This window comes from Scylla paramamosain, chromosome 19 (genome assembly GCF_035594125.1).
Source record: "Scylla paramamosain isolate STU-SP2022 chromosome 19, ASM3559412v1, whole genome shotgun sequence".
NCBI lineage: Eukaryota > Metazoa > Arthropoda > Malacostraca > Decapoda > Portunidae > Scylla > Scylla paramamosain.
The window spans coordinates 265,729-290,000 of NC_087169.1; the positions used below are offsets into that span (position 1 = coordinate 265,729).

Consider the following 24,272-nt stretch of genomic DNA (forward strand, 5'->3'; position numbering starts at 1 on the left):
AACTATTAAATACCTCCGTGCTCTTGAGATGTAACTTAACGCTGTGCTTTCATAACGTAAATCTGTCTTCTCTTGTCCACTGCCCGCGTAGGCACGCGGCAGTATAATAATAATAATGATAATAATAATAATAATAATAATAATAATAATAATAATAATAATAATAATAATAATAATTATTATTATTATTATTATTATTATTATTATTATTATTATTATTATTATTATTATTATTATTATTATTATTATTGTTATTATTATTATAATAATAATGATAATAGTAATAACAATAGTAATAAATTTGAGGCTTGGTAATAAAGACAATTTTTTTTTTTTTTTTTTTTTTTTAGAATTCATGCAATTTTCATTCACTGTGTAATTTCCCTAGCCTTGAGGTCTCCTCCCACCACCCCATTCCCGTAGTCCAGTATCCCTCTATAAAAAGCTCACCACTGCCTGTCCTCCTCACTCGCTACGCTTCTCACCCAGACAGCACTCGGCCCTTCCTTTACCTCCGTGCGTCTCTTCAGCTCCTGAGCGTCGCGCTGCCAACATGAAATTCATCGCGTCTGGTGTCTTGCTGTTGCTGCTGCTGTGTGTAAGTATTGGCATGTGTGTGTACGTGGTCGTGGTCGCATGCATGTCAATGGACGAACGTCACTACTAATCAAAACATAAGAGCATATATGGAAAACTGCAGGAATCCATCAGGGCAGTTCTGTGTAACACCCACTCATTGTATCCGTCCCTCGTCCCCACTCCATAAATCTTATTTTAAAATCTTCATTTTGACTAGTCACTGTCCTGATTACTGAGTCTATTCCAGTCGATTACTGTACTATTTGTGAACCAATTTCTCCCTATCTTTTAAAATTAGCATTATATGAAGAGAGAGAGAGAGAGAGAGAGAGAGAGAGAGAGAGAGAGAGAGAGAGAGAGAGAGAGAGAGAGAGAGAGAGAGAGAGAGAGAGAGAGAGGTGTGGGGAGAGAGGTTATCAGCGGCACAGGCTCTAATGTGATATTTGGTTCATTGCAAGGTTTAGTGTTGCCGCAAGCTGGAGAATCCCCGAAATGACAACGACTAAACGCTCAATTCAACATGGTCAGACCACAGTTTCTATCATCAAAACTCCGGCCGTCCAAGGCCAGGATGTGGAAAGAGGTTAAGTTTCTTGATAAATATTGCCAATGGAAAATTTAAACAGTATGCTGAGTGTTTTTCGTCCGAAAAACGTGCACAAGTTGTTGGAGGGTAAAGTACTGTCCATGTTACACTATTTATTTAATTATTATTTTTTTTCACATTTTCTTCTTTTAGTATTAGTGAAAAATTATCACTACCAAAATCATATTTCTTCATCAGGATTATTTAGGAAATCACATTTCAAACAAGTGGTGTTCGATAGAACATATATATTCCGATATTCAGATTGTTGCCAAATGAACGCGATTGTGGGAGCTTTTCAACCTTAACATTCACCATTCTCAGCTAACACAATCACAGAAAGCATCTCAAAATATAAGTAGAAATAACAGGTAACTTGGCTGTAGTACACGGGGCAAGTGGGGAGCTGTGACAGCCAGTGTCGGTGGTGAGTTGGTATCACTGGGCGTTCCGACCCAGTGGTTGGTCGTGTTTTCGTAGCGAAGACAGCTTTCTTTGTGGTAATCCAAGTTCCAAGCTTGTAAGTTCTTATTAACTTAGTGAATTAATAAGTGCAAGTTCTAGTGTATTGCAAAACTGGCTTGAAAGGCTGGTGGCAGGCGACTGATATTTGAGGCAGGCAGATTCGCTCCTGTGGGCTCTCAACTCGCCACGTCAAACCAATAGCTACCTACATCCCTACATATCTACTTCCCAATTTATTTATAGTAGTAACTTATACTCAGTTTGTACTATATTAATCTTAACTACCCTTTAGTATACCTTTACAATATATATACAAATCTTAGCACAAACCAACATTACATAGATGTTATGCGTGATGCGAGTGGAATACTGGCCTGATCCGCACTTGAGTGTCTGTATTCTCCTGGACCGGAGGCAACCCTTCGGATCTGCGGACCTCAATACGGTTGATTGGGGCAGACTCAGGATAGTGCTCTAATGGAATTATGTTGATGATAGTTCTAAGAGTTGTTTGTCCCTTTACAAGAATTTTTACCAGGATACAATCTCAGTATCCTAGCTAAAGGGCAAGTGAAACGACTCTCCTTCATTTTTAACGAGACAATTTCACCTTCCTTAAGGGAAACTATTTTTTTCACCTGGTTCAGCGCCATAGAATTTCTCGCAAAGACTGACAAGATACTCATCAGACCAGTATTTCTCACACCTATGTAACAATTTGTTTTGTTGATAACTTTCCCTCAAAGAAACTGGAACCTATATTCTGTATTTCTTTTATTTTTTTATTTTTTTATGTAGGAGGGGCACCGGCCAAGGTCAAAAAAAAAAAAAAAAGGCATACTGAGGTGCCAGTCCCCATATAGAGGCGAAAGCCTTAGTCAAAAATACAGGTCTTGAAACCTCCTTCTTGAAAGAGTTTAAGTCATAGGAAGGAAATACAGAAGCAGGCAGGGAGTTCCAGAGTTTACCACAGACAGGGATGAATGACTGAGAATACTGCTTAGCTCTTGCATTAGAGGTGGACACAATAAGGTTGAGAGAAAAAAAGAAAGGCTTGTGTTTATAAGTAAAGTTTATAAGTAAAGGACAGACAGAGGATATTCAGTGTAGAAGAGGAATACAGTTGAAAGGCATTCAAAAAGAGTGGATAGTTGTCTGGAATGTTGCGTCGAATTGATAAATGGAGTAATTGAGGTTTTGAGACAATGAACAATACCTTCTGAGGGTCTCGGAAGTTTATTAATCTGATAGGGTCTCTCCTACTGTTCTTAGAATTTGCGCCTCCGTGCTTGCACCTTGCCTACTCAAACTCTTTCAGTTCTGTCTATCAACATCTACCTTTTCTTCTTGATGGAAGTTTGCGTACATTCAGCCTGTTCCTAAAAAAGGGTAACCGTTCTAATCCTTCAAACTACTGTCTTATTCCTTTATTTTCCTGCTTATCTAAAGTTTTTGAATCTATCTTCAACAGGAAGATTCCTAATCATATGACTTCACAACCTTCTATCTGATCGCCAGTATGGGGTTCCTTCAAAGGTCGCTGCACCGATGATCTGACTTTCCTCAATGAGTCTTGGTCTCATTTAGAGATCTTGGTGAAACTTTTGTTGGTGTTTTAGACATATGAAAAGCTTTTGATAGAGTCTGGCACAAAACTTTGATTTCCAAATTGCCCTCCAATGGCTTATATCGTTTTCTCTATAACCATCCTATTCGTGCCGTGGTAGAGGCTCAGTTTTTTCCTCCTAAATCTATTAACAATGGTGTTTCCCAGTGTTTCTCCTGTCACCCACTCTCCTCCTTTTATTCGTCAATGATCTTCTTAACTAATCTTTTTGTCCCATCCACTCCTATGCTGATGATACCACCCTGCACTTTTCCACATCTTTTCGTAGACGTCCAATCTTCCAGGAAATAAACAGTTCACGCAGGGAACCCACAGAACGCCTGACTTTTGATCTCTCTAAAATTTCTGACTGGGCCAGAGCAAAGCTGGAATTGTTCAATTCCTCAAAAACTAAATTGCTCCACCTATCAACTCAACACAATCTTCCAGACAACAATTCCCTCTTTTTTAGTGACAGTCAACTGTCCTGGTCTTCTACACTGAACATTCTCGGCCTGTCATTTTCTTAAAATCTAAACTGGAAACTTCACATCTCATCTCTAGGTGAAACAGCTTCTATAGAGTTAGGTGTTCTGAGACGTCTCCACCAGTTTTTTCTCAACCCCCCACTCCCAGCTGCTAACTCTGTACAAGGGCCTTATCTTTCCATGTATGGAGTATTCTTCACGTGTGTGGGAGTTCCACACATACCGTTCTTCTACAGTGGAATGAAAAGGTTTTTGTTTCATCAACTCCTTTCCTCTAACTGACTATCTTTAGCCTCTTTTTCAGCGCCGCGATGTTGCATCTCTTGGTATCTTCTATCGCTATTTTTATCCTAACTGCTCTTCTGATCTCGCTAACGGCATGCCTGCTCTCCTCCCGCAACCTCAATGCATAATACTTTCTTCTTTCTCTCATCCCTATTCTGTCCATCTCTCTAATGCAAGAGTTAACGAGTGTTCTCAGTCATTCTTACCTTTCTCTGGTAATCTCTGAAATTCCCTGTCTTCTATATTTCTACAATCCCATGACTTGAACTCCTTAAAGAGGGAGGTTTCAAGACACATCCTTCAATTTCTTACTAACGCTTTGGACCCTGTTAAGACGGGCATTTTAGTGGTTATTTTCTGTTACTGGATTTCTGTTGCCCTTGTTTAGTGTCCCTCCTACATAGAAAAAAAAAATTTCAGTAACTTTTAGATAAATATATCTTGTCCTGGCACAGGTGAATGAACATATATGAAGCTTTTTTTTGGAACGTCACTCTCATCTGCTATTATCAGAGCGCTCGTGTATTCTGCTCCCGTTACTTCGAAGGGTCTACTTCCGGTTTCTTTTTCCGAAGGTAGATTTGGGGGTTCTGGCCTCATAACGTCAGCATATGTTCCACTCCTTCAGTTAAGTTTTTAGTACTTGACGTATCTCAAGTTTTCCTAACTTGAGACAGTGTTTCTCCAATCCTTCCATGCAATGTTATTCTATGAGCTTCCATTCTGATTAATTTGGTGAGGTAACTCTCCTTTGGTAGCCGGATAGGTTGCTTTGTTCCATATGGTAGTTCTAACTCCGCACCTTATGATTTGTTCTTCATCCATGTATAGCCTAACATTTTTTATTAACTTAATTTTACCTTTGGATCATTCACCTAGTGTCTTATGGATATCTATAAGGAATTCGTGCTGTTTATTTAATTATTATTATTATTATTATTATTTTTTTTTATGTAGGAGCGACACTGGCCAAGGGCAACAAAAAATCCAATTAAAAAAGGAAAAAAAAATGCCCACTGAAATGCGTCCCATAAAAGGGTCAAGGCAGTAGTCAAAAACTGATGGATAAGTGTCTTGAAACCTTCCTCTTGAAGGAATTCTAGTCATAGGAAGGTGAAAATAGAGAAGAAGGCAGGGAGTTCCAGAGTTTACCAGAGAAAGGGATGAATGATTGAGAATACCGGTAACTCTTTCGTTAGAGAGGTGGACAGAAGAAGAGACAGAGAGAAAGAAGAAAGTCTTGTTCAGCGAGGTCGCGGGAGGGGGAGAGGCATGCAGTTAGCAAGATCAGAAGAGCAGTTAGCATGAAAATAGCGGTAAAAGACAGTTACAGATGCAACATTGCGGCGGTGAGAGAGAGGCTGAAGACAGTCAGTTAGAGGAGAGGAGCTGATGAAACGAAAAGCTTTTGAATCCACCCTGTCTAGAAGAGCAGCATGAGTGGAACCCCCCACAGGACATGTGAATCATACTCCCTACATGGACGGATAAGGCCCTTGTACAGAGTTAGCAGCTGCAGAGGTGAGAAAAACTGCCGGAAAAGTTTCAGAACGCTTAACTTCATAGAGGCTGTTTTAGCTAGAGATTAGATGTGAAGTTTCCAGTTCAGATTATAAGTAAAGGACAGACCGAGGATGTTCAGTGTAGAAGAGGGGGACAGTAGAGTGTCATTGAAGAAGAAGGGATACTTGTCTGGAAGGTTGTGTCGAGTTGATAGATGGAGGAATTAAGTTTTTGAGGCATTGAACAATACCAAGTTTGCTCTGCCCCAATCAGAAATTTTAGAAAGATCATAAGTCAAGCGTTCTGTGGCTTACCTGCGTGAAATCTTTACCTCCTGGAAGGTTGGACGTCTATGAAAAGACGTGGAAAAATGCAGGGTAGTATAATCAGCGTAAGAGTGGATAGGACAAGAAGTTTTGTTTAGAAGATCAGTAATGAATAATAAGAAGAGAGTGGCTGACAGGACAGAACCTTGAGGAAGTACAGTGACCGTCTACCACAGCAGCAATAGAACGGTCAGAAAGGAAACTTAAGATGAAGTTACAGAGAGAAGGATAGAAGCCGTAGGAGGGTAGTTTGGAAATCAAAGCTTTGTGCCAGACTCTATCGAAACCTTTTGATATGTCCAAGGCAACAGCAAAAGTTTCACTAAAATCTCTAAAAGAGGATAATCAAGACTCAGTAAGAAAAGCCAGAAGATCACCATTAGAGCGGCCTTGACGGAACCCATACTGGCAATCATATAGAAGGTTGTGAAGTGATAAATGTTTAAGAATCTTCCTGTTGAGGATAGATTCAAAAACTTTAGATAGGCTGGAAATTAAAGCAATAGGACGTTAGTTTGATGGATTAGAACGGTCGCCCTTTTTAGGAACAGGCTGAATGTAGGCAAACTTCCAGCAAAAAGGGAAGGTAGATGTTGACAGACAGAGGTGAAAGAGTTTGACTAGGCAAGATGCAAGCATGGAGGCACAGTTCTGGAGAACAATAGAAGAGACCCCATCAGGTCCATAAGCCTTCCGAGGGTTTAGGCCAAAAAGAGCATGGAAAACATCATTGCGAAGAATTTTAATAGGTAGCATGAAGTAGTCAGAGGGTGGAGGAGAAGGAGGAACAAACCCAGAATCGTCCAAGGTACAGTTTTTATCAAAGGTTTGAGCGAAGAGTTCAGCTTTAGAAATAGATGTGATAGCAGTGGTGCCATCTGTTTGAAATAAAGGAGAGAAAGTAGAAGAAGCAAAGTTATTGGAGATATTTATGGCTAGATGCCAGAAGTCACGAGGGGAGTTAGATCTTGAAAGATTTTGACACTTTCTGTTAGTGAAGGAGATTTTGGCTAGTTGCTTGGCATGGTTCCGGGCAGAAATATAAAGTGAATGAGATTCTGGTGATGGAAGGCTTAAGTACCTTTTGTGGGCCACCTCTCTATTATGAATAGCACGAGAACAAGCTGTGTTGAACCAAGGTTTGGAAGGTTTAGGTCGAGAAAAAGAGTGAGGAATGTACGCTTCCATGCCAGACACTATCACTATCAGCAAAATACCGCCTCAGGTCCCTCCAACTGGCAGAAGCAAAACGCCAGAGGCACCCTCGCTTAGGGGGATCCTGAGGAGGGATTGGAGCGATAGGACAAGATACAGATATGAGATTGTGATCGGAGGATGCCCAAGGGAGAAGAAAGGGTGACAGCATAAGCAGAAGGATTAGAGGTCAGGAAAATTTCAAGAATGTTGGGCGTATCTCCAACACGGTCAGAAATACGAGTAGGGTGTTGCACCAATTGCTCTAGGTCGTGAAGGATAGCAAAGTTGAAGGCTAGTTCACCAGGATGGTCAGTGAAGGGAAAGGAAAGCCAAAGCTGGTGGTGAACATTGAAGTCTCCAAGAATGGAGATCTCTGCAAAAGAGAAGAGGGTCAGAATGTGCTCCACTTTGGAAGTTAAGTAGTCAAAGAATTTCTTATAGTCAGAGGAGTTAGGTGAGAGGTATACAGCACAGATAAATTTAGTTTGAGAGTGACTCTGTAGTCGTAGCCAGATGGTGGAAAACTGGGAAGATTCAAGAACGAGGGCACGAGACCAGGTTAAGTCATTGCGCATATAAACGAAACATCCAGCTTTGAATCGAAAATGAGGATAGAGAATGTAGGAGGGAACAGAAAAGGGGCTACTGTCAGTTGCCTCAGACACCTAAGTTTCAGTGAGGAAAAGAAGATGAGGTTTAGAAGAGGAGAGGTGGTGTTCTACAGATTGAAAATTAGATCTTAGGCCGCGAATGTTGCAGAAGTTAACGAAGAAAAAGTTGAGGAGGGGTATCAAGATACTTAGGGTCTTCGACAGAAAGGCAGTCCGACCTGGGGACATTCATGGTCCCCTCGCCAGATGGGGATTCCGAGGCTGGTGTAGGAATCGCCATGATTATTTTAAAATTTTTGAGTGAATGGTGTGTGTGTTATTAGGTGCTTGTAGTTTTGTGTGGAGGAAAAGAGTTGTCGTTAGAGGGCAGGCTGTGACTACCCCTTTGTGTTGTGAGACACAAAGGGAAACGTTCAGTGAGGTCACAGCTGGGTTTAATGATAAGTTCACAGCACCCCCTGAACAGTGCTTAAGACCTCACTGGTAGTAATTATCGTTTCGGCAGGTGTCTATTGCCTCCTCCTGTGAAAGTTGAGTAAAGGAGAGGTGGTGTCCTACAGATTGAAAATTAAATCTAAGAACGCGAATGCTGTAGTAGTTAATGAAGAAAAAGTAGAGGTGGGTGTCAAGACACTTAGGGTTGATATCAGATGAGCAGTCTGACCAAGGGACATTTGTGGTCCCCTCCCAGAAAGAAACTTTGAAGCTGGTGTAGAAGTCGCCATGATAATTTTTAATTTTGAGTGAAGGGTGTGTGTGTAACTAGGTGCTTGTAATTTTGTGTGAAGGAAGAGAGTTTTCTTTAGAGGGCAGGTTGTGACAGCCCTTATGTATTGTGAGACACACAAGGAAACGTTTAGTAAGGTCATATCTGTGTTTAATAATAAGTTCACAGCACCCCCTGTTTCAGTGTTTAAACCTCGCTGAGAGTAATTATCGTTTCGGCAGGTACCTACTGCCTCTTCATATATATATATATATATATATATATATATATATATATATATATATATATATATATATATATATATATATATATATATATATATATATATATATATATATATATATATATATATATATATATATATATATATATATATATATATATATATATATATATATATTAATTGATACATAAGTTTGGGTATTTTTATTGGTTAGGAAACCCGAAATCTTTATTTGATCTTGTCCTTTTATTGGTAGGTTTAAAGCTGTTACTTTTATCTTTACTTACAGAGTTTTTCTGTGATCCTGTGTGGAACAGAATCTTGACCTCCATCTTTGACTACTAATATCTAATTCTGCTATAAAAACTACTGCAGGAGGCAGGATGCTTATTGTTGGTTTCATTATTTGAAAGGGTTATTTTAATTTCATACCATATTACCTTACATAGAGTAACATGATGCACTCCTTTCTTATATATAGGGAACATATGCAGGTTTCTCTTACTTTTTTCTTTTTTTTTTCTTTTATTTGGTGTGATTCATTGAAGCATAATGTGCACACTTCTAGCTCCACTATGGTCTGATCATTTTATCCAAAGCGTTTAGGCGTTGTCCTTTACGGGGATTTCCTGGCCTGTGGCGTTGTGACCTTGCACTGAGCAAATTATCGGATTAGATAATCCCACTCTCTCTCTCTCTCTCTCTCTCTCTCTCTCTCTCTCTCTCTCTCTCTCTCTCTCTCTCTCTCTCTCTCTCTCTCTCTCTCTCTCTCTCTCTCTCTCTCTCTCTCTCCCTCTCTCTCTCTCTCTTTATATATATATATATATATATATATATATATATATATATATATATATATATATATATATATATATATATATATATATATATATATATATATATATATATATATATATGTCTTCCTCCTCACGCACGTGTTGCGGATGGAAGTGACCAATGGAATGACACAGCCGCTCTGACAGCGCGACCTGGCTGAGGCGTAAAAAAAAAAAGATAATAATAATAATAATAATAATAATAATAATAATAATAATAATAATAATAATAATAATAATAATAATAATAATAATAATAAAAACGTTACAGCGCAGGGAGGAAACTCAGCCAAATATTGTGCTGTTTGAAAAAATGCAGTTATCACAAAAAAAAAAAAAAAATACTACATTAACTTAGCTTTTTAGAGAATTGTGGTTTTCCCCCCCGAAAAAAAAAATACAGTTGTTACTAAAAAAATAAATAAATAAACATATACTACATTAACTAACTATTTTAGAGGATTAGAGTGTAAAACTTAAACTCCTTTTAATTTTGAAGTGGTAAGTACCTGACATGAGGTGTGTTATAGAAGATTGGCAGACCTATAGGCCGGGAAATCCCCGGAAAAGACAACGCCCAAATGCTTAGGATAAAATGGTCTGACCATAGTCTGTTTATCGCCCTTTCTAACCCTTGATAATTCCAGCAGTGTATTGTGTTGTTCAGAGCAAAACGCACATTTCCTTAGTGTTGGAGTTTTAGGTCTCGCTCCTGTCTCGTTATTATAGTTAGCATGGGGTGGTACCTCTGCCCTCTTATTTACAGTGGTAGAGAAGTTACCTATTGTTTCTGGGTCCCCATAACCTGGCTTGGCTTCATTTGCTGGGCAATAGTTAGGTTTGGATTCACTTCCTTTCATTTTATAGGGTTGGATCTTGTTCACCTGTTCATGCTAAGTTTCATTAGGATCTATTTTATTTGGTTTCAATGTCTCTTCATTGCTCATGTTTCTGTAAATTTTCAGCAATGATTCATCAATTTCCTTGAAGCTGAATTGGCTTTTTAGGTAAATACAACATTTCTAGTGTTTTCTTAGCTTCCTTTCTATTATAAGGCTTATCAAGCTGCATCCTCAATATTATTGACTTCAGGGATTCTAATTGAACCTGAAAAGTTGTAAATCCTTATAATTAAGGTTAAGAGATGTTAAATCTAGGAGTTTATAGATGAATTTAGTGCTTATTAGCTCCTTTTCATTATAATTCTCTCTGAGCAACCTGATGGCAATATCATAATTTCTTCTGTAATAACGAATTTATAAATTATTAGGTAGGCAATGTCTTTTAGTTGCCTTAACAGACAGGAGAATTTACTTATTTATGCAATGTCTTGTCTTTGATGGATTAATCTCTTCTATCTATTCCAGAATGATGGTCACTCAGTGATATTCCTTGTAAATACTGGTAAAGTTATGGCTAGCAGTGTTATGTAAAGCTGGGCTTTCATTGCGGAATTGGGAGGGGTGTTATTAGTTGAATTACTTCGTAATACTTCTAATTCATCTTCAAACATAGTTAACCGTTCCCCATAATTTACTTCTTGTTATTCATAGTCTGAATTGAATTGTTCATAGCTTCAGAATCTTCATCAGTTCACAGTTTACCTTCTAACTGGTTGAATGTACCCTGACAACTACTTTTTTTTCTTTATTGATTTTTCTACTCTCTGTAATTTGCCCTGGGTTAATTTTTCACTGCCTGTTAGCTCATTGCTTTACTTGATAATTCTTGCCAACCAACCTTGTTTTGTTGCGAAGGATTTCTTTAAGATTTTAATAGACATGTTTGTAGATCTAATTTTAAGTTGTTCTTATTTACTGGTTATTTGAACAGTCAGCTGCTTGCCCACCTGTTGTATGTTGTGGTAGTTTACACCTCCAGTTCTACTGACCTCAACATATGTTTGAGATGTTTCAGGCTGGGCTTTAGATTAGTGGTTTGTATAATACGCCTTTATGACTTCATCCCACATTTTTCTGTTTACGAATTATCTGAGATGGTAGCACACGTGTCTCCTACCTTCCTTGCCAGATGCCATTATATTTTAGGTTCTATTTGCACTATAACAACCTCAGAAGAATAGTGGTTTTGTATTTATCTAATTATGCCTTTAATGTGTTCCTTTATGTCACTAAGGTCCGTTTTACCGGTTTACCTCACTGATAACCGGATACAATATGGGTAATTCGTGAAGCTATTTTAACACCTATTTTAATCTTCGATCGTGGTCAAAGGTTTCACGTCACTGAAAAGTCCTTATTTCACATCCGTGAATTTGCAGAATTACTCTGTGAGTGTTCCTGTGGCCAACTAATGCCATACGAAACATCTGTTATGAAGCTTCTATAACTTTCGGTAGCTACAAGAAGCCGTCTTCCTCACTCAGAGTACCAAAATTAATTGTGGAAAATTTTTGACCTTAACACTAATCCTTTTGCTCTCTCAGGTAAAACATAATTACAGAAAGCATCGCAAAATATAATTTTAAATAACTGATAACTTTGCTATGGTGCACGTGGATAGCTGGATAGCGGGAAGTTGTGATGGCTGGGGTCACTGGCGAGTTGGTGTCACTGTGCGCACCAAGCTAGTCTCTGGTCGTGTTTTCGTAGCAAAGACAACTTTCTGTTTGGTCATCCAAGTTCCGAGCCTCTAAATTCTCATTAACTTAAAGAATTTAACAAGTGCAAGCTGTAAGGTGGCGGAGAACTGACTTGAAAGGCTGTCGGCTGGTGACTGCTACTCGAGGGGGAGAGCCTGCACTCAGGAAAGTCCTCTCACTCTCTGCGCATATGCGTGCAGTCTCGCCATGTAATTATCTGCCACCTTCTTATCATCTAATCTAACCCGAACCTAACTAATGTAACCTGACCTAACTTTAACCTTAACCTAACTACCGTTTAACCTAACTACCTTGTACCAAATTACTGGATATCGTCTCTTGTTTATTATAAAACATTATTTCAGCTGGGTTAGGTAAGGTTAGGTTTAAGTTAGTCAGGTTAGGTTTGATTATTAGGTTAGATTTGGTTAGGTTAGGTAAGGTTAGCTTAATTAGGTTAGATTAGGTTACGTTAAGTTAGCTGATGAGAAGGTGGCGGCCATTCATGAGGCTAGACTTCTTGCACCAATCACGAGGCGAGACTGGCTCTCAAATGCGCAGTGTGCGGGGACTTTCCTGCGTGCAGGGCCTCTCCTCGAGATAGGCAGGTTCGCTCCTCAAAACAATAGCTACCTATATACGCACTCATCTTCTTCCCAGATTATTTATAGTAGTAACTAAAACTTTGTTTGTATTATGTTAACACTAATTACCCTTTATTTACATGCAAGTCACAGCACAGAACAATAATACATTGATATTATCGGTGATGCGAGTGCAAATTTTCACAGAGATGTTGCACCACTTCCTTATTTTTTTAAATCAATAAATCATGAGCCCTGACCCAAGTTGTAACTGTTCATTATGTTTCCTTTTCTCGCAGGTTGTGGTCGAGTCGAGACATGCAAACACCGTTGCACCGTGAGTTGCAGCTACTCTTGTGGTTGTCTTACACTGAACAAACATTATATAAGAGTGACACCATCAAACAACAAAAATACGAAACAACAAGAACAACATCGAACAACACTAAAATAAAAAAACAATCACAACTTTAAACAACAACAACAACAATAATAACAACAATAACAACAAAAACTACGACAACAACAACAAGAACACCGATATAAACAACAGCAACGACGACAAGAACAACAACAACAAAAACAACAACAACATCAACAACAACAACAACAAAAATAACATGGAATAACGACAAACAACTAAACTAAACTAAACTAAACTAAACTAAAACGACTTAAAAAAAACAACAAAAAGAACAACCAAACGAAAAAAAAAAAAAACACAGAGGGAGGCAATAGGCACCTGTCAAAACAATAGTTGCTCCCAGCACTAAACTGGTTTTGTATTGGATCGAGGGGTGTTGTGAACTTATCAATGACCCAACTCAGACCTCAGTGAACGTTTCCTTTGTGTCTTAATACAAGTGGGCAGTCACAGACTGCTCTCTCAATAGAAAAAAGACAACTCTTTTCCTTCACACAACTATACACACACCCATCATTCAAAATATCAAAAGTTTTTGTATAGAATCTGGCACAAAGCTTTGACTTCCAAACTACCGTCCTATGGCTTCTATCCTTCTCTCTGTAACTTCATCTCATGTTTCCTTTCTGACCGTTCTATTGCTCCTGTGGTAGACAGTCAGTGTTCTTCTCCAAATCTATTAACGGTGGTGTTCCTCAGGGTTCTGTCATGTCACCCACTTTCTTATTATTATTCATCAATGACCTTCTAAACCAAACTTCTTACCCTATCCCCTCCTACGCTGATGATACCACCCTGCACTTTTCCACGTCTTTTCATAGACGTCCATCCCTTCAGGAAGTAAACATTTCACGCAGGGAAGCCAGAGAACGCCTGACTTTTGATCTTTCTAAAATTTTTGATTGGGGCATAGCAAACTTGGTATTGTTCAGTGCCTCAAAAACTCAATTCCTCCATCTATCAACTCGACACAACCTTCTAGACAACTATCCTCTCTTCTTCAATGATACTCAACTGTCCCTCTCCTCTACACTGAACATCCTCGGTCTGTCCTTAACTTATAATCTGAATTGGAAACTTCACATCTCATCTCTAGCTAAAACAGCTTCTATGAAGTTAAGCGTTCTGAGACGTCTCCGCCAGTTTTCCTCACCTTCCCCCTACCAACTGCTAACTCTGTACAAGGGCCTTATCCGTCCATGTATAGAGTATGCTTCACATGTCTGGGGGGGTTCCACTCATACTGCTCTTTTAGACAGGGTGGCATCAAAAGTTTTTCGTTTCATCAACTCCTCTCCTCTAACTGACTGTCTTCAGCCTCTCTCTCATCGCTGCAGTGTTTCATCTCTAGCTGTCTTCTGCTGCTATTTTCATGCTAACTGCTCTTCTCATCTTGCTAACTGCATGCCTCCCCTCCTCCCGCGGCCTCGCTGCTCAAGCTTTCCTTTTTTTTCTCTCACCCCTATTCTGTCCACCTCTCAAATGCAAGAGTTAACCAGTATTCTCAATCATTCATCCCTTTCTCTGGTGAACTCTGGAACTTCCTGCCTGCTTGTGTATTTCCAATTTCCTTTAAATTGAATTTCTTCAAGAGGGAGGTTTCAAGACACTTACTAATTTATCCTTCAATTTTTTACTACCGCTTTGGACCCTTTCCTGGGACTGGCATCTCTGTGGGCTTTTTTTTTTTTTTTTAATTGGATTTTTGTTGCCCTTGGCCAGTGTCCCTCCTACATAATAATAAAAAAATAATAATAATAAAATAAATAAATAAATAAATAAATAAAAATTCAATATGATGATTCCTACACAAGTCTCGGAGTCCACATCTCTAGAGGGGACCACAAATGTCTTCAGGTCGGACTGCATTTCTTCTGGTATCATTCGTAAATCCCTTGACATCCTCTTAACTTTTACTTCATTAACTTCTGCAATATTCGTGCCTTTAGATCTAGATTTAGATTTGGAACACCATCTCTCCTCTAGTAAACCTCATCTTTTCCTCACCGAAACGCAGGTGTCTGAGGCCTGACAGTAATTACTTCTCTGTTCCCTCTTAGTTTCTTTGTCATAACAACCCAACTTGCTCTCGTACCCGCACGCTTGAGTCTTCCAAAGCTTCTACCATCCACCTACGACTATTCACTCTAAAATTATTTTTTTTTATGTGTTGTATAGCTCTGTACTAACTCCTCTAGCTATAACTTTTTTTTGTTTACTATTTAACTTTCAAATTTGACCACATTTTGATTCTTACCTTTCACGGAAATATCCACTCTTGGAGACTTCATTGTTCACCAATAGCTTTGCTATTCCTCATCCTTCACTGACCATCCTGTTGAACTAGTATTCAACTTTACTATCCCCCATGATCTAGAGCAAGTATTGCAACACTCTATTCGTATTCCTGACCGTGATGGAGATACACCCAACAATCTTGATCTTTTCCTAACTTCTAATCCTTTTGCGTATGTCATCACTGTCTTTCCTGTTGGACTCCTACCACAACCACAACTTTGTTATGTGTTCTACTCCCTCCTCAGAATCCCCAAAAGTGGAGGCACCTCTAACGTTTTTTTCCTGCTAATTAGGGGAACTGAAGAGGTACTATTCGGATTTTCTTTGGAATGATTACTGCTTCCGTATCAGAGACTCGTCTCTGTATGCTGAACGCATAACAAATGTGATGGTGGTTGGCATGGAGGTGTACATTCCTCATTTTTTCTCTTCCTTAACCTTCTAAACCTTGGTTTAACACATCCTTGTGTTATACATGGTAGGTGGGTTATACCAACAAGAGATATTGGAACCTTTCATCACCTGAATTTAATGCACTTTATATTTCCTCTTGTGACTTTGGACACCTCGTCAAAAAATATCTCTAGTAACTTTGCTTCTTCATCTTTGCCACATTTATTTCAACCTGATAGTACAACTGCTATCTCATCTATCTCTAAAGTTGAAATTTTATCTCACACCTTTGCTAAAAACTCTACCGTGGATGATTCAGTACTTGTTCCTCCCTCTTCTCCACTTTCCAACTATTTCATGCTACACATTAAGATCCCTCGTAATGATGTTTTCATGCCCTAGCTGGTATTAACCCTCGGAAGATTTATGTTGTTTTCTGAAATTATGCGTTCGTGCTTGTACTTTGCCTAGTCATACTCTTCCAAATCTGCCTATTGTTATGGACAGCGTACCACACTACTTGTTACACCCGCGGACACAACATGAAATCGCTTACCCAGGTAATTCCTACTGTTTGAGGACAGCAGTGTTTCAATTGTTTCCCCTTAGTATGACACAAGGAACCCACATCTTAACAGAAATACAACGATTATATTTACATAAAAAAAAAGAGACAAACAAACACAAAACAATACAAGCTTCAGCCCGGATATCAGGAGCAAAGCAAACAAGTTACTCCCTTCTCTTCACAACACAACCGCAATAACACAAAATTCATTTACCATCTCGTCATACTCCAACTCCACACAAAAACATTTTCACAATAATCTCACAATTCGTTATTTAAACACCAGCCAGGCGCATAACTGCAGTGAACAAAAAATGTTTAAGTCACTTACAATAGTGGAAATGTAATTACTTACAAACGTACTAGCAGAGAAGGCGAGAAGGCGGAAGCAGGAAAGAAGAGGAGGCCTGCTGGGTCACCGACTTTTATACCCGAGGTGATCCAGCTTGGCGGCGTCTGGCAACTGAACGCTTGCAGTTGTATATGAAGCCACAAACCGTTTCTCTCTCTCTCTCTCTCTCTCTCTCTCTCTCTCTCTCTCTCTCTCTCTCTCTCTCTCTCTCTCCATACAAAGGGGCGAAGCTACCCACAAATTATGTCAGAGTCTACCTTCATTGCGTCACGCTCCCTTGTTCCCCATTAACAAGGAAGTGATCACGTGGTGCCTGAAACAAATGGGGACACCCATGTTCACTTCATACAACACTCACAGAAATACACCCGTGAAAGCAGTGTTGATCCTCTGACATGCTCTACCCAAGAGAGGCTTTTGTCTTTAATGTTCGAGAACAGAGTGTGAAAAAGGTTTCTGTTCTAATCTCTTAAACTACTGCCTTATTGATTTAATTTCCTACCCCTCTGATGTTTTTAATATATATCCTGAATAGGAAAATTTTTAAACTTCTATCATTTCATGACCATACATGTGATCGCCAGTATGAGTTCAGTCATGGCCGCTCTATGGGCTATCCTTACTGAGTCTTCCTTATGCAATTTTAAGGATTTTGTGAAACTTTCGTTGTTGTCTTAGATATATCAAAAGGTTTTGACAGAATATGGCACAATCTTTAATTTCCAAACTATCTTCCTACCTTCTTACCTTCTATCCTTTCCTCTGTAATATCATCTTTTCTTCACGTCTCTTCATAGACGTCCAACCCTTTAGAAACTAAACAGCTAACGTAGGGAAGCCACACAACACCATACTTCTAATCTCTTTAAAATTTCTGTTTGGGGTAAAGCAATGCCTCAAAATTCAATTCCTTCATCTGTCAACTTAACAAAACCTTCCAGATAACTATCCCCCTTTTTCGTTTTTTCATTGACACAACGGTCTCCTGCTTCTACATTGAACTTCCTCTGTCTGTCTCACATCTCACATCTCACATCTCATCTCTAACTAACTATATGAAGTTAGACATTCAGAGTCGTCTCCACCAGTTTTTCTCACCCTCTCCTCCAATTTTACATCTCATCTCTAACTAAAACAGCTTATATGAAGTTAGAAATTCAGAGTCGCCTCCACCAGTTTTTCTCACCCTCTCCTCCTAACTTGTTCTTGGGTGTAGTATTGTTCAGATGTTTCCAGGACTGAACGAAAACACAAATAGAACGGCTGGTGTATATATATATATATATATATATATATATATATATATATATATATATATATATATATATATATATATATATATATATATATATATATATATATATATATATATATATATATATATATATATAAGAACATAAGAACATAAGAAATAAGGGAAGCTGCAAGAAGCGACCAGGCTTACACGTGGCAGTCCCTGTATGAACACACCTACCTATTTCCATCTGCTATCCCCATCCATAAACTTGTCTAATCTTCTCTTAAAGCTCTCTAGTGTCGTAGCACTAACTACATGATTACTGAGTCCGTTCCACTCATCTACCATTCTATTTGAGAACCAATTTTTTCCTATCTCCTTCCTAAACCTAATTTTTTCAAGCTTGAACCCGTTATTTCTTGTTCTACCCTGGTTGCTGATCCTAAGAATTTTGCTTACATCTCCCTTGTTATAACCCTTATACCACTTAAAGACTTCTATCAGGTCCCCTCTTAACCTACGTCTCTCTAAAGAATGTAAATTTAACAGCTTCAACCTCGCCTCGTAAGGAATACTCCTCATCCCCTGTATCCTTTTAGTCATTCTCCTCTGTACTGATTCTAATAGACCTATATCTTTCCTGTAATGTGGGGACCAGAACTGCACCGCGTAGTCTAGATGAGGTCTGACCAGCGCCAAGTATAACTTTAATATTACTTCCGGCCTTCTACTTTTAACACTCCTAAAAATGAATCCTAGTACCCTATTTGCCTTGTTTCTGGCTTCTATGCATTGTTTCCCTAGACGGAGTTCAGAGCTAACTATAACTCCTAAATCTTTCTCGTACCCTGTACCTACCAGAGTTTGGTTGTCTAATGTGTACCTATTGTGAGGGTTTCCTCTACCTACGCTAAGCACTTTGCATTTATTGATAATGATATTAAATTGCAATTTTATTGATATTATATATATATATATATATATATATATATATATATATATATATATATATATATATATATATATATATATATATATATATATATATATATATATATATATATATATATATATATATATATATATATATATATATATATATATATATATATATATATTTATATATATGAGAAGGAGGCAGTAGACACCTGCCGAAACGATAATTACTCCCAGTGAGGTCTAAAGCACTGTTCAGGGGGGTGCTGTGAACTTATCATTAAACCCAGCTGTGACCTCACTGAACGTTTCCCCTTGTGTCTCACAACACAAGGGGGCAGTCACAGCCTGCCCTCTAAAGACAACTCTCTTCCTCCACACAAAACTACAAGCACCTAATAACACACACACCTTTCACTCAAAAATTTTAAAATCATCATGGCGACTCCTACATCAGCCTCGGAATCCACATCTAGGGAAGGGACCATAAATGTCCCCAGGTCGGATTGGCTTTCTGTCGACGACCCTAAGTGTCATGACACCCCCTTCTAAACCTCATCTTCTTTTCCTCACTGAAACTCAGGTGTCTGAGGCAACTGACAGTAGCCCCTTTTCTGATCCCTCCTACTTTCTCTATCCTCTTTTTCGATCCAAAGCTGGATGCTGCGTTTATGTGCGCAATGACTTAACCCGCTCTCGTGCCCACGCTCTTGAATCTTCCGAGTTTTCCACCATCTGGCTACGACTACAGAGTCACTCTCATCTAAATTTATCTGTCCTGTATACCTCTCACTTAACTCCTCTGACTATAAGAAATTCTTTGACTACTTAACTTCCAAAGTGGAGCACATTCTGACCCTCTTCCCTTTCGCAGAGATCTCCATTCTTGGAGACTTCAGTGTTCACCACCAGCTTTGCCATTCCTCTCCCTTCACTGACCATCCTGGTGAACTAGCCTTCAACTTTGCTATCCTCCATGACCTAAAGCAATTGGTGCAACACCCTACTCGTATTCCTGACCGTCTTGGAGACACGCCCAACATTCTTGACTTTTTCCCGACCTCTAATCCTTCTGCTTATGCTGTCACCGTCTCTTCTCCATTGGGCTCCTCCGATCACAATCTCATATCTTTATCATGTCCTATCGCTCCAATCCCTCCTCAGGATCCCCCTAAGCGAAGGTGCCTCTGACGTTTTGCTTCTGCTAGTTGGGGGGACCTGAGGAGGTATTTTGCTGATTTTCCTTGGAATGACTACTGCTTCCGTGTCAGAGACCCGTCTTTGTGTGCTGAGCGCATAACAGAGGTGATAGTGTCTGGCATGGAGGCGTACATTCCTCACTCTTTTTCTCGTCCTAAACCTTCTAAACCTTGGTTGAACACAGCATGTTCTTGTGCTATACATGATAGAGAGGTGGCCCACAAAAGGTACTTAAGAATCTCATGCACTTTATATTTCTGCCCGGAACCATGCCAAGTCTGTTCTCCAACTAGCCAAAAACTCCTTCATTAACAGAAAATGTCAAAACCTTTCAAGATCTAACTCCCCTCGTGACTTCTGCCATCTAGCCAAAAATATATCCAATAAATTTGCTTCTTCTTCTTTCCCTCCTCTATTTCAACTAGATGGCACCACTGCAACCACAACTATTTCTAAAGCTGAACTCTTCGCTCAATCCTTTGCTAAAAACTCTACCTTGAACGATTCTGGGCTTGTTCCTCTCTCTCCTCCACCCTCTGACTACTTCATGCCACGTATTAAAATTCTTCGTAATGATGTTTTTCATGCCCTCGCTGGCCTAAACCCTCGGAAGGCTTATGGACCTGATAAGGTCCCTCCTATTGTTCTCCGTAACTGTGCCTCCATGCATGCACCTTCCCTGGTCAAACTCTTTCAGCTCTGTCTGTCAACATCTACCTTTCCTTCTAATCCCTCAAACTACCGTCCTATTGCTTTAATTTCCTGCCTATCTAAAGTTTTTGAATCTATCCTCAACAGGAAGATTCTTAAACATATATCACTTCACAACCTTCTATCTGATCGCCAGTATGGGTTCCGTCAAGGCCGCTCTACTGGTGATCTTCTGGCTTTCCTTACTGAGTCTTGGTCATCCACTTTTAGAGATTTTGGTGAAACTTTTGCTGTTGCCTTGGACATATCAAAAGCTTTTGATAGAGTTTGGCACAAAGCTTTGATTTCCAAACTACCCTCCTACGGTTTCTATCCTTCTCTCTGTAACTTCATCTCAAGTTTCCTTTCTGATCGTTATATTGCTGCTGTAGTAGATGGTCACTGTTCTTCTCTTAAATCTACTAACAGTGGTGTTCCTCAGGGTTCTGTTCTATCACCCACTCTCTTCTTATTATTCATTAATGATCTTCTAAACCAAAGTTCTTGTCCTATCCACTCCTATGCTGATGATACCACCCTGCACTTTTCCACGTCTTTTCATAGACGTCCAACCCTTCAGGAGGTAAACATGTTACGCAGGGAAGCCACAGAACGTTTGACTTCTGATCTTTCTAAAATTTCTGATTGGGGCAGAGCAAACTTTGTATTGTTCAATGCCTCAAAAACTCAATTCCTCCATCTGTCAACTCGACACAACATTCCAGACAACTATCCCCTCTTCTTCAATGACACTCAACTGTCCCCCTCTTCTACATTGAACATCCTCGATCTGTCCTTTACTTATAATCTGAACTGGAAACTTCACATCTCATCTCTAGCTAAAACAGCTTCTATGAAGGTAGGTGTTCTGAAACGTCTCCGCCAGTTTTTCTCACACCCTCAGCTGCTAACTCTGTACAAGGGCCTTAACCGTCCATGTAGGGAGTATGCTTCACATGACTGGGGGGGTTCCATTCATACTGCTCTTCTAGACAGGGTGGAATCAAAAGCTTTTCGTCTCATCGACTCCTCTCCTCTAACTGACTGTCTTCAGCCTCTCTCTCACCGCCGCAATGTTGCATATGTAACTGTCTTTTACCGCTATTTTCATGGTAACTGCTCTTCTGATCTTGCTAACTGCATGCCTCCCCTCCTTCCGCGGCCTCGCTGCACAAGACTTTCTTCTTTCTCTCACCCCTATTCTGTCCACCTCTCTAACGCAAGAGTTAATTAGTATTCTCAATCATTCATCCCTTTCTCTGGTAAACTCTGGAACTCCCTGCCTGCTTCTGTATTTCCACCTTCCTATGACTTAAATTCCTTCAAGAGGGAGGTTTCAAGACACTTATTCATCAATTTTTGTTAACTGCTTTGACCCTTTTATGGGACTGGCATTTCAGTGGGCATATTTTTCTATTGGATTTTTGTTGCCCTTGGCCAGTGTCCTTCCTACATAAAGGAAAAAAAAAGATATATATATATATATATATATATATATATATATATATATATATATATATATATATATATATATATATATATATATATATATATATATATATATATATATATATATATATATATATATATATATATATATATATATATATATATATATATATATATATATATATATATATATATATATATATATATATATATATATATATATATATATATATATATATATATATATATATATATATATATATATATATATATATATATATATATATATTTTTTTTTTTTTTATTTATTTATATATATATATATATATATATATATATATATATATATATATATATATATATATATATATATATATATATATATATATATATATATATATATATATATATATATATATATATATATATATATATATATATATATATATATATATATATATATATATACTGGCATTTCAGTGGGCATTTTTTTATTAGATTTTTGTTGCCCTTGGCCAGTGTCCTTTCTACATAATATATATATATATATATATATATATATATATATATATATATATATATATATATATATATATATATATATATATATATATATATATATATATATATATATATATATATATATATATATATATATTATCCCATATAATAGAAAATGATGTGCCTTGTCAGAGATAAAGGTTTTGTCAGGTTGCATTTTTTTTACCCCATATAATGAGAAAGAGAGAGAGAGAGAAAAAGAAAAAAAAAAAACGTTTCATATGCTTATGATACCCATGGAAGTTCCCTCCTCAGAGCTAACGATACCAAACATGGGATGCGAAATTTTATTTTTATGTTTGTTAAGGCTTTCATTCTCACCTTTACATACACCTTCCACAACACTATATTGTGTGTAACAAATAAGTATATTTCAAAAACCTATAAATATACAAGAATTGCATGTTCAAGAAAATGACTGGATGTGCATCTGGCAGCACCCCACGTCTGTAGGTCGTGGCTACTACACCCGCAGTTCTCAGAAAAATAGAACATACTTTGGATTTTTACCGATTACTCTGAATTCTCGTTTCTTTTTTTTTCTTTTCTTTCTAATTATGGATTTGAGAAATAACTTACCTTTTTTATGTGATGAATTCTGGGGAAACACAGCAGCCCGCCCCATGTAGCCAACTCCGAGCCCAAAAGATAGGTATGTGTATGAAAATATTCACTCCTGACTTGTCAAAATATTCTTTGTTACTGTTAGTGACAAGTCTTATATATACAAACAAAATTGAAGGCTGTAATATGATTCAAAACCAAAATAGTATAAATACTCGTACCTACTAAAAACTGTACGGTTAATAATGGTACTGAGGCGTAGAGCCAACTGGTCCGCGGGGAGGGAGTGGGAGGTGGGGCCAGGCTGTGACTGAGTAGTCGCGCAGGGGAAGACACCAACAGAGACCCACAAACAAAATAAAAAGAAGAAGCGTCTCGTAAGCAAATGAATAAATAAATAAATAAATACATGATGAATATAATACATGTAATAATTGAAAATAGTTATAATGTAAGAAAGGAAAACGAACGTTTTATATATATATATATATATATATATATATATATATATATATATATATATATATATATATATATATATATATATATATATATATATATATATATATATATATATATATATATATATATATATATATATATATATATATATATATATATATATATATGAAACGCGAACTCCCGCTGCTCCTTGCGCCACTTAGTAGAAAACGGCTATCTATTTATTTCAGTTTGAAAAACACGCCAGGAGAAAATTAATACATGGCAACTTAGCTCACTCCCTCACACACTGACAGCTGATTTAATGGATCAAGTGTTTGACTTGACATCAGATAACGAAGTGATTTACTGACTGATGATCAAAGATTTACGGCTGTGTATACTTGAAACCTTCGTTGTTCCTCGTTGTTGCATAATGTGTGGCAAACATAGTTCGTGTCATTGAGTTGCATAAGATCGGGAAAACAAATCGTGAAATAGGCCGTGTTACAGGCATACCCGAAAAAAAGAGTGAGTGTGTT

At 38.1% G+C, this 24,272-nt stretch overlaps 1 long non-coding RNA gene across 1 annotated transcript in view; it reads left to right on the forward strand.

Annotated features, from left to right (window-relative positions):
* The first annotated feature begins 458 nt into the window (after positions 1-458).
* LOC135110023 (uncharacterized) overlaps positions 459-24,272 on the forward strand; it is a 28,523-nt gene continuing 4,709 nt past the window's right edge. Inside the window, exons 1-2 of the long non-coding RNA XR_010273037.1 lie at positions 459-598; positions 12,918-12,955. This is a non-coding gene — a long non-coding RNA (uncharacterized LOC135110023). The remainder of the gene's footprint in view (positions 599-12,917; positions 12,956-24,272) is intronic.